The following is a 12,732-nucleotide window of genomic DNA, read 5'->3' as shown; positions in this document are numbered from 1 at the left end:
CATCTCCCCTTTGTTCAAAATCCAACATTTTATGCTTATGAATCCACTCTTTAAGCTGCAACCAGTAGGGATCATCAATATATTTCTCTTTCACTTTAGCTACTAAGGAGGAATAAGTTCTGTTCTGGACAACAACTCCACCATCTTCGGAATCCGGAAGTCGAACTCCTAGCTTAGCTAAGTGGTAAACTTCTTTCACCATAGTTCTCTTGTCTGCCTCAAACATGAGCTATACTTTCCATACTTGATTATCTTTTCAAGGTACTTCCTGAAAATATTTACAGCATTGTTGTGACCTAAGTCTTTGACCGATACTCCGAAGATTAGAGTCTCGTGCAATGGCACTACCCTCCTGGTATACAACTAGTCATGATTTCATAGGTTTTATATCACATGCTAACTATGCGGGTTTCAAATCTCCAACTGGACTTACTGAAAATTTTCGCATCTCCCCCTTACACCAAGGGTTAAGGTCTTGTACTTGCGGATCCTTCTCTTTTGTTGGGATCCGAGCAACTTTCCTTATGTTCTACAATTCTTTGCACTTTACGTCAATGACAAATCATCTTTTGACTTACTTTTGAGCAATCTTTCTTACTAGAAAAAAACTAAATTGCTTACATACACAGAAAGCTAATGCACTCCCAACTATCATGCATAATCTTAATGATTTAACTTTTCTTGCACGGACAATCTTGGAAAGACCTTTTTCGATAACTCTTAAAGGCTATTCTTCTGTAGGTTGCACTCTTACTGCTAACTGATTTATTTTCCACTGTCACTGTACTTTGGGTTTAACTTAAACTCTTTGGGTTCTAACACGTGTTTTGTATTTCAAACTGTCATCCACTCACTAGAGTTAACCTGGCTAAGTGAATCAAATCTTACCTCTACTAGCTCTGCTGAAATTGCTAATTTAGTGTATCTACTCAAATCTTACTTTAATATTCTTTTACTTAAAACCTGCTAGCATCATGTTTTCTTGTTCTACTTTAAATAACTAAAGTGGAGTATAAGGTCATTCCTAACTTTCCTCAACATCCGACCTTATTCTATGACCGCATACTATTGTTATTTTTGAAATGTGCACATGGATCATACTTAGGGAAATTCATCTTATCACGACCCAAAGCCTATCCCGTCGTGATGATGCCTATCATGATACTAGGCAAGCCTACATTTTCAAAACACTTTCAACATTTAACAAAAATTAATTAAGACATTTAAAATAACCGAAGTTTTTAATAAAAAACGAGATAAACCCAATATATAAGTGCGGAAAATAGCCCAATATCGGAGTGTTACTAAGTCATGAGTATCTAAACAACCAGTCTAGAAATAGTGTTTGCAAGACTCTGTGTCAAAATACCAATACATGAAATAAAAGATAACAAGGAAGGAGAGACAAGGACTGCAAACGCCGGCAGCTGCCTCGTGAATCTCTGATACTCAACTATGCATGAGATCAACGTCCACCATATCCGGAAACACCTAGATCTGCACATGAAGTGCATGGTGTAGCGTGAGTACAACCAACTCAGTAAGCAACAATAATAAATAAGGAACTGAAGATAGTGACCAACTACATAGTTATAGTTCATTTTCAGTAATTTCATCAAGAAGTAGACATCCTTTCAAATCCGGCAGTTTAAGTCCAATCAGTTTTACATAGTTTCAAGTTCAAGTAAATCAGATACAAAATGTTCCAGAAATTTCACAACAATGATAGATAGCAACTAAGTACAACAACAAATGAAAGCAGGTAAAACCTCTCAGGACAACAGTCACTCAACTCATCTCGATAGCTCAATCGCTCGGCTCTCAGACCTCAGTACTCACACTCAATAGGTACTTGCGCTCACTTGGTGTGTACCATCTCCGGAGGGGCTACTTCAGCTCTAGCGCTATATCGATGCAACGTACAGCTCGATCCCTGAAATATAATAACCTATAGGCAAAAGAGCCCAACACGACATATATATATATATATATATATATATATATATATATATATATATATATTATACATTCCTAAGGCTCGTTGCGGCGTGCAACACAATCCATTTACATACAGCCCTCAAGCACTTTGCAGCGTGCAACCCGATCTATATATATACACACATAGCTCACAGCTCGGCACTCAGGCCCCTGTCTCAGTCACCAACCTCTCCAGTCCCTCGAACTCTCAAAAATCATATAAATCAGCCCAAACAGAGATAATAACATGTATCAACAAGGAACAAGAAGAGATGCAGGTGTGATACGCAAATAAAGTCAGGACTGAGTACAAGACAGCAAATAACAGCTAATTAACCAAGTGCACGACCTCTGCGGGTCCCAACAGTGACATCATATAGCCTAAGCATGATTTCTAACATGGATTTCAGTCAAGCTTCTCTAACTCATAGAGAGCATAGAGCTAACAACAAGATATTCAACTTCAGAGTTTCACGGGACAAACCAAGTTACAATTCCCTCGGTGCACGCCCACATGCCCGCCACCTAGCATGTGTGTCACCTCCAAAGTAATCACATGACACAAAAGCCGGAGTTTCATACCCGCAGGACCAGATTTATAACTGTTACTTACCTCAATGCGAGCAAAACGCTACTCCAAAATGCCTTTGCCTCGCGATTCGGCCTCTGAATGTCCCGAATCTAGCCACAAGTAGTACAATACAATTAATATAAGCTAAAGGGATCAATTCCACAAGCAAACTACTAAATTAGAGCCAAAATCTGGATATGTGATTCACTACTAGAAATTCGGTAAAAACCGACCAACGTTGGTCGGTAATGGCCAAAAACCGACCAAAACACGACCATTTACGTGTGGACGGTATTTTTGTGGTCGGAAAGGCATACCGACCAAAGTTGGTCGGAAATTACCGACCAACATTGGTCGGTCAATTGAATTCAAAAAAAAATAATATTGCAAAAAAAACCGACCAAACTTGGTCGGTTTTTTCCGACCAAAGTTGGTCGGTATTTTAATTATGCAATAAAAAGATTCACCATCTGGGAATCGAACCGGGGTCTGTACTGTGGCAGGATACTATTCTATCACTACACTATTGGTATATTTTATTTTAAGACTGTCTTTTATTTGATTTATACTCTTTAATTATTTTTTCGCACGAAAATAACCGACCAAAGTTGGTCGATTTTATTAAAAAGTAAAATTACCGACCAAAGTTGGTCGGTTTTTTTAAATGACCGGCCGAATTAACCGACCAATTTTGGTCGATTTTTTTAATATTAATTTTTATTTATTTTAATTGAAAAACCAACCAAAGTTGGTCGGTTTCTTGAAACATAAATTTCGCGGGATTCAAAAATAGTTTCCCGCATTTTTGCGCCAAAGAAAACCGACCAAAGTTGGTCGGTTTCGTAAAAAAAAAATATTTTGAAAAACTGACCAAAGTTGGTCGGTCGACCTTGGTCAGTTTTTGCCGAATTTCTAGTAGTGATTACACCAGCTGAGGCCAAACTTCAGCAGTCTTCTAACTTCAAAACTTGATCCGTTAACCACCCTAAATCAACCTGAGGCCCTCGGGACTTCAACCAAATATACCAACAAACCCCAAAATATCATACAAACTTCGTTGAATCTTCAAATCACCTCAAACAACACCAAAAACACGAATTATACATGAATTCAAGCCTAATGAACTTTGAAATTTCTAAATTCTACAAACGACGTCAAAACATATCAAATCCCGTCCGATTGACCTCAAATTTTGCACACAAGTCGTAAATAACATCACGTACCTATTCCAACTTTCAGAAATCCAATCCGACCCCGATATAAAAAATTCCACTCCCGGTCAAAAGTTTTAAAATTCCAACTTTCGGCATTTCAAGCCTAATTCAACTACAGACTACTAAAACACAATCCGGACGCGCTCCTAAATCCAAAATCACCTAACGAAGCAAACGAAACCATAAAAATTCAAATCCAAGGTCATTTATTCATAAGTTAACAACTGGTCAACTTTTCTAACTTAAGCTTTCAAATAAGCGACTAAGTGTCTCGATTCATTCTGAAAGCATTCCGGACCCGAACCAACTATCTCGATACGTCATAATACAGTTGTAAAACACAAAAGAAGCATAAAATGAGAGATCACGTCTACAACTCTTGAAATGACCGATCGGGTCGTTACACATCTGTCTTAAACGAAATTGGAATATCTAACCTAAAGCTTTCTATACACTTCAAAATAATATGAGACTATAAACATATGGGTTAAACACTTAGTCACACAGCCTAAGGGAAACTGTCATATCTTTTATCTTACAACAATAGTTGCTTCTTATAGAAATTCCTTAACATGGTACTTTCTAGTTCAGACTTAAATAAATCTGAACAACTTAAAATCATCCCCTGAAATTCAGTATCAGTTGCTCTTGGTTCCCATTTTGGACATCATATATTCTTAGTCATATGCACGAGTCATACAAAAAAAAACACATCGTTGGTAATAACCAATGTTTTGATTCCTAGGTATTTTGCCCTTAGGCCCTTTTTCTGTCCAAAACTACAATGATCAATTCTATGCTCGTTGAGGTTAACTTCTTAACCTGTTATACCATAGGGTTTGACATCTAGACTATCATCATCCAACATGTGGCTCCATTTCCAAGAAATAAATGAAATTATTCTATAAGGTAAAACACATACGAATACGCTACCATACACAAACTTCTCCTTCAAAAAGTACCATCATCTGATAAATCACTTTCTGCACCATTCGGTGAGTCTTGGGTCTTAATCTGAACCTAAACATGAAAATATTTCTCTATAATCACTGTTACTTAAATTTTCTTTTAGCACCCATAATCATCACTGTTATTTAAGTTACCGGAATTTGGACAAACTGAAAATTGGAGATTTGGTAACTAAATAATTGAATACTAGCATACTGAATAATCATAAACCTGCTAACTGAAAGACTGCATAACTGGTAACCGAGGCAAACTGATAACTGTAAAACATGATAACTGCTTGTGTACATTCCGATAAGATTATGCTCTAATATGTACTACTATCCATTGCATCCTTTCAAGTCTAATTTGTTAACAATATGTACTTCATATATATATCGCAATGGGCAATCATCCTCTCTAGGACCTTGCATTTTTCATGTCTGTCGTTTGGGCATTCGATACGTCTTGAATTCGATAGGAATAGAAGGTTGCCTACTACTCTATGCTTTATGGCACGATCTACAGTAGAAAGAAATGAGATAATCCTGAATGTCTTGGTAGTTAACTGTTTATATGAGTGGCCGACACGTAGATATAAAGGAAAATCCACTAGACACGACTTCATAAGCTTCCTATGACTCTTGAATCTAGTGCTCTGATACCAAACTTTGTCACACCCTGAACCTAGGCCTGGACATAACACGACACCCGGTGCCTGACTACATGTGACCGAGTGAACCAACTAACTGGCGGAATCAACATGTGATAGCAAAACATACTGAATGCGGAAGATAAACTAGCATATGCTAATATACTGAAAGTCTGAATGATATAGATCAAGTGTGGAAACACTAACATACCTCTAAAATATATTTGTAGCCATTATGGCTTAACATGAAAAGCTTGCGACTCTATATAACTATTACTCTAATCTATGAAGCCTCTAATGAATTATAAAAACACTGACTATCTGTAAATACCGAAAGACTATAAAGAAAATGAAAATGCCTCAAAAAAACTAGGGCTTACCAAATAGCTGGTACAATAATCCTAGCGCTCTGAATCGTTAACCTGTAAATAATTACTTGTATCGTGAGATACAGGCCTCGGGCAAAAGGGACGTCAGTATATTTGAATTGCACTGGTATGTAAAGCAACTGAAAGAAAGAATTATAAATGTCAAAACTGATACTGAGCATATAACTAAGAATTGATAATTGATAACTGAAATGATAACTGTTGAAACTTAAACTGAAATGATAATTGATAACCAATAACTGATAACTGAATTGAACAAATGACGTAAGGATATGAATACTCTCTGTTCTGAATGATGAACCACTTGTTTATCTGAATAAATAAACTGCTGCCTGAGGTCCAATATATATATGTGCACAAATTACGGCCTCGGGCCCAAGTATACGTATACATAACTGCGGTCTTAGGCCCAAAGATGCATAAAGCATAAACTGCGATCTCAGGCCCAAATATGGATAAAGCATTAACTGTGGTCTCAGGCCCAAATATGGATAAAACATTTACTATGGCCTAAGACCCAAATATGCATAAAGCATTAACTGTGGCCTCATGCCCAACTACAAGGGTTCAACATTTAGGGATTTAAAATCAGGAACTAAGAATCATACTGCAATATATGATAATGAAATACTGAATCATATTGAGTTACATGATACCGAAATACTGAATAGAACTAGACCGAGACATGTATTCATGAACTAATTATGAAAATTGAAAGTTCAATTGCTTATGACATGCTGACCCAAGTCTATATTGATTACGCACTGATTTCACAACGTTCAGAATGAAAGTCATAAACGAGTTACGATGCTGGAGAATAGAAGTTCTATAACTATTCAAGGAACTAGACTTAACGATATTTCTAAGACAATTAGTAACATCGTAAAAGAAACGTCGTGTAGGGAGAATCATTAACATTCCCAAACATAGAGAGTTAGCCTCACATATCTTAACTTCCTGCTCTTGAGCGTAATATGAAGTTTTCCAATCCTTTCAACTTTAATCTATATCAATACAAGTCAAATGGATTCCATATTAGCAACAATACTCATGTTTTGGTCACTTAGATATTTTATCAAACACTTGGTGGGTATAAAACTTCATATCCCTCATTAATGGTATTTCTACACCCAACAACTCATTCTCCAGCTCCTAGATAAATTCTAAAATCTCAAATTGTTATAATCAACATCATTCTTCATCACTCCTAAGATAAACAACACCCTTAATCAATAATCAACAACCCAAAACCAAGATCTATAATTGTTCATGCTTTCTTGTCAAAGTCATAAACTCATATCTCATGAACTTAGAGTTTATAATCATTAATCTAATGTTATAATCGATTATAGGATTAAGATATTACCTTTTGACGTTCAATCCTCTTGAATTCGAGTTCTAGAGTTTCTTCTCTCAACAATGAAGTCCCAATAAAATACCTAATGATTTGGAGGGTTACCCATATTAATATGTTATTGGGGAATTTAAATTAACTTAGAATCACCATTAGAACTTACCTTGGATGGTGGAGGGACCTTTGAGGAGTTAGGTTCTTGAGAGCTTCCCTTTTCAAGAACACGTGTTTTGTGTTATGAGGTGTGGGGGATGAAGTGGGGCTTTAAAAATGACTCCCCGAGTGCGCTCCCCCACACCTAAAGACCCAATCGCGCACATGTAGATGCATCAGGGCAGTAGCATAGCCATAAGTGTGCGGCCGCGCATGGGACCATCTGGGCACGCATACTGCGCATTGTCCAGTAAAACACACATAACTTTTTACTCAAAAATCCATTTGGCTCAACAATATATCGTTTGAAAGATATTTCAAAGGGATACAACTCCTATGTTTTATATTTTCCCAAATTACCAACATATTTTAATGAAATTCGGATGTAAGACACCTTCCACAAACGTATTCGATTTTATCGAATCTTAAGCACCTCACTCTCCTTCTTGATTCCAAAACAACTATTTCCACCCATAATTATTCTGATAGGACTTTATATGTCTAATATATCATATTAATATTTATTTAACACGTCCACACCTAATTTGTTTTTATGAAGTGTTACATTATCTCCCCCTTGGGATCATTTGTCCTCAAATGATTGTCCTGACTATAACTACTGCTAACTCAGGACCTTAAACGGGTCTGGTGGAAACATGTGAACACTGAACTTTCAAGAGCACGTTTTTGTGTTTTGAGGTGGGGGGACGAAGTAGGGCTTTAAAAATGACCTCCCGGGTGCGCTCCCATGCACCTGAAGGCCCAACCGCACACCTAGACCTGCATCAGGGTAGTAGTACTACCACAAGTGCGTGGCCGTGCATGGGACCGTCTGGGCACGCACCTGGTTGCGCATACTGCACATTGTCCAGTAAAACGCATGTATCATTTTACTTAGAAATCCGTTTGGGCTCCACAATACACTATTGGAAATATAATTCAAAGGGCAAAAACTATTTTTTTTATATTGTACCAAATTTCCAACAGATTTTCATGAAATTTGGATGAAAGACAGACCTTCCATAAAATTATTTGATTTGATCAAAACATACGCACCTCACTTTCCGTCTTGATTCCAAAACAACCATTTCTACCCATACTCATTCTGATCGGACTTTATATGTCTAATATATCATATTAATAATCATTTAATACGTCCACACTTAATCTGGATTTACGGAGTGTTACAGAAGATTTAAAGAATTTTCCAAGTTTGATCGTAGGTTGACTTTGTTGCTAGCGGGTTCAAATTTCGATTCCGGTACTTTAAATAGGTTCGATTCACTACTTATGATTTTACTACAAAATTTGGTGAAAAACGAGTTGATTTGACGTGATGCGAGCATCCGGTTTTAAGTTTGCATGCCCTTACATTTATTTGAAAATTTCATTCATTGTGATGTCTAATTCGTAGTTCTAAGTAATATTTTGGTGTTTTGATTGTGCAAGCAAGTTTGTATGATGTTATTACACTTATGTGCATGTTTGGTTTGGATCCCAAGGAGCTCGGGTGAGTTTCAGATATGCTACAAACTAATTTTTGACCTTGGAGAATAGCTGATGATCCTTTGTTGCTGGTGTAGTCTGCGGACCTCGCAATTGTGAGGTGGGGGATCGCATTTGCGATATTTGTCGCATTTGTGAACATTTTGTTCGCAATTGCGAAGGGAGTCTGGGAACAGCAGAGATCGTATTTGCGATGATTTGATCACTTTTGTGAAGTTCAGTGTTCGTATTTGCGAACTAGTCATCGCAATTGCGATGACAATAGAGATGTTGGGAGTTCACATTTGCGATAACTTCTTTGCATTTGTGGGGTTTGCAAATTGCGAACCCCAGGTCACATTTGCGATATCTGCGCCTCGACAAAAGCCGAGAGACAGGATTTTTAGCCTCATTTTTATATTTTTGAACCCTAGGCTCGGTAGGAGACGATTTGGAAGAGGGAATTTCATCTAAAAACTTTGGATGAGTGACTCTAATCCATTTCTAATTATATTTCATCAATTTATCTTAGATTTTAACATCAAAATCATGTGAATCAAAGTGAAAATTTGTGAAACCCTGTCAAGTTTTTGAAAAATAAGAAATCACATTTTGAGAGTTGATTTGGACTCGAATCTTGAAACTAAGAACATATATAAACTCGTGGAATCATGGGTAGTTGGAATCTACCATTGGACCTGGATTTTGATCAGGCGGGGCCCGGGTTGACTTTTGTTGACTGTTTGGGAAAAGAGTAAAGATCTTAGCTTTATATATTGTAATTGATTTTCCAAGCATTGTTTGATGATATTAAGTCGATTTTGGTTAGATTCGATTGGTTTGGAGACAAAGTTTAGAGCAAAGGCCTCGATTGAGCTTTGATTTAATTGTGGAGTGAGGTAACTGATGGGTCTAACCTTGATTTGAGGGAAGTAAGAACTCTTGAGCTATATGTTATATGGATTACGTGTGTAACGGCGTATATGCAAGGTGACGAGTGTATATACGCCGTCAAAATAATTGTCTCCATGCTTTTCTTGCATTTCATGAATCATCTTATTCCATGACTTAATTGTTGCATGCTTTAGTTGTTTTCTATGTCCTAGTTTGATACTTGCCATTAAATATTCTTGTATTGAATTGTTCATCCCTTTTATGACTCCATGATTAATTGCTACTTGCCTTAATTGTGTTATTTGAAAATTTTATTCTCCTTTACTTGACTTGTCTTATTGCTTTTATATTATTTGTAGTATTCCTTTGATTATTACATGGTTTCTTTATTGCTTTGCTTTCATATTCTTTAATTGTAGATATTCTTCTAAATTGAGCTATTGAATTAATTACATTTATTGAAATTGTTTATAGATCGGGTTGCCCACCGTAACAGTTGTGATATGCTGGAATAAGGGAGGATTTTGATATTTATTATAATGATATGGTGGGATCGAGTTGCGCACTGCAACGGTTGTGTACGTAATATTTGATATTGATAAATTATGACACGCTGAAATATGGGAGGATTATGACATTGATTATGATGATATGATGGGATCGGGTTGCATGCCGCAACGGATTTTATATGTGATTCTTGATATTGATAAATGATGTTGTAGTGGAATAAGGAAAGATTGTGTGTGTACGGTGGGATCGGGTTGTGCGCCACAACAGATTATGTATGGTGTACTCATTATGTTATTGTGTTAGTGGTAAGACTTTTATATGATATTTTGAGGTCAGATATTCTGGATTCTCTGGTTGCTGAGGATTGAGCTCATTTTAATAACCTAATTGCTTTACCGTCATTTCATGTTTCCTTCCATGTTATTATTATTATTATTATTATTATTATTATTATTATTATTATTATTATTATTATTATTAAGCGACCCACCTTAGCCTCGTCACTATTTCGTCGAGGTTAGGCTCGTCACTTACAGAGTACATAGGGTCAGTTGTACTCATACTACACTCTAAACATTTTGTGTAGATTTTGGAGTTGGTCCTAGCGGCGGTCAGTAGATTGCTCGGATCCTCTACTTGAGGAAGACATGAGGTATAGTTGCACGACGTTCGCATCCCTGAAGTCCCCTTCTACATTACCCTAACTGTTATTTCAATTCTGAAAGTTATGCTTTCAACTAGACTATTATTTGTATTACTCTAGACGCTCGTGTATTCATGACACCAGTGCTGGGATTTGTATTTGTATATCGCCGTTTATCATTTTTATTGACTTTATTTCAATTTATGCAACTTATAGGTTTTCACTTAATTTGAATTGTTAAAAATAATTAATAACTACATCTAACATTTTCTTGCCTAGCAAGTGTAATGTTAGGCGCCATCATGGTCCCGAGGGTAGGAATTCCAGATCTTGACAAGTTGGTATCAGAGCACTAGGTTACCTAGGTGTCACGAGTCATGAGCAAGCTTAGTAGAATCTGGAGGATTGGTACGGAGACGTCTGTACTTTTCTTACAAAGGCTATGGAGTTTAGGAAACATTTCACTTCTTTTTGGCACATGGATAGAAGACGAACATCTGTAGCTGGACAGGAGTCGGAGCCCCTTGTGGCAGCTAGTACCAGGGGCCGAGGCAGAGGCAAAACTCAGCCTTGAGCTCGAGTAGAAACACCCGCAGTGGAGCCTCAGGTGGATTATGAGGAGGAGGTCCCAGCTCAGACCATACCCGTCGGACCAACTCAGGTCCCGGAGGGGTTCATAGCCACTCCAGTACTTCAGGATGCTCTAGTCCACTTGGTGGGTCTTATGGAGAGTGTGGCCCAGACCAATGCATTTCCAGTGGCACCAGCTGTCTCTCGGACTGGGGAAGGAGCACAAACTCCTGCTACTCACACCCCGAAGCACGCGACTCCCTTGTATCGGACTCCAGCAACCCAGCCAGTTGGGGCGGTTTAGCCAATTGTTGCGGCACAGGCCGGTGATAGTCCCGCTATGACTTCTGAGTCCTTGTTGAGGTTGGATAAGTTTACCAAGCTCTTCCATATTCATGTAAGCGGTGAATCTTCTAAGTACCCAAAGGATTACTTGGATCGTTGCCACAAGGTGTTGCACAACATGGGTATAGTTGAGATGAATGGGATCGACTTTGTAGTGTTTCAGATGACTGGTTTTGCCAAAGATGGTAGAGAGATTATATGTTGACTAGACCAACTGGTTCACCTGCACTTACCTGGGATAAGTTTTCATAGTTATTTCTAGAGAAGATCATTCTTTTCATTCTGAGAGAGCATTATCGCAAGGAGTTTGAGCGTCTTCAACATGGTAGTATGAATTTTACCCAGTACGAGACTCGATTTGTGGACCTAGCTCGCCATGTCATTATTTTACTCCCTATTGAGAGAGAGAGAGAGAGAGAGAGAGAGAGAGGACATTCATTGATGGGATCACTTTCAGTATCAGGCTACAAATGGCCAAAGAGACTGGAGATGATATTTATTTCCAGAGGGCCGTAGATATTGATAGACGAATCGAGATGATTCGTGGTCCGGAGAGGGGGTCGGTGTTTAATAAGAGGCCTCGTCATTATGGTTGTTTCAGTGGTGCGTCATCTGGAGGCATGGGTACTATTGGTAGAGGCTATCCTCTTAGGCCATTTCAGTCAGCGCTTCAGGCATCTTACAGTGCTTCGGGGACCCGTGGTCCTTATGTATCTCATTCTGGGTAGCCATCCTACAGTGCACCATCAGCTCCTATTAGTGCGCCTCTGATCCAAAGATACCGCGATGTTTATCCTGCTCATTCGGGTCAGTTTCAGCTTCAGCAACCACAACAGCAGGATGGGTGTTTTGCGTGTAGCGGTAGTGATCATATTAGGAGGTTCCGTGCGATATTGTTGAGCAACATGACATAGCAGAGTTCTCATGCCATGGTCCCGACACCGGTTGCTCCACTGCCCTCGCAGCCAGCTAGAGGTAGGGGTCAGACAGCCAGAGGTAGAGGTCAAGCCATTATAGGTGGAGGTCAGGC

This window comes from Nicotiana tabacum, chromosome 14 (genome assembly GCF_000715075.1).
Source record: "Nicotiana tabacum cultivar K326 chromosome 14, ASM71507v2, whole genome shotgun sequence".
NCBI lineage: Eukaryota > Viridiplantae > Streptophyta > Magnoliopsida > Solanales > Solanaceae > Nicotiana > Nicotiana tabacum.
Note: the sequence above shows the minus strand (reverse complement) of the source record.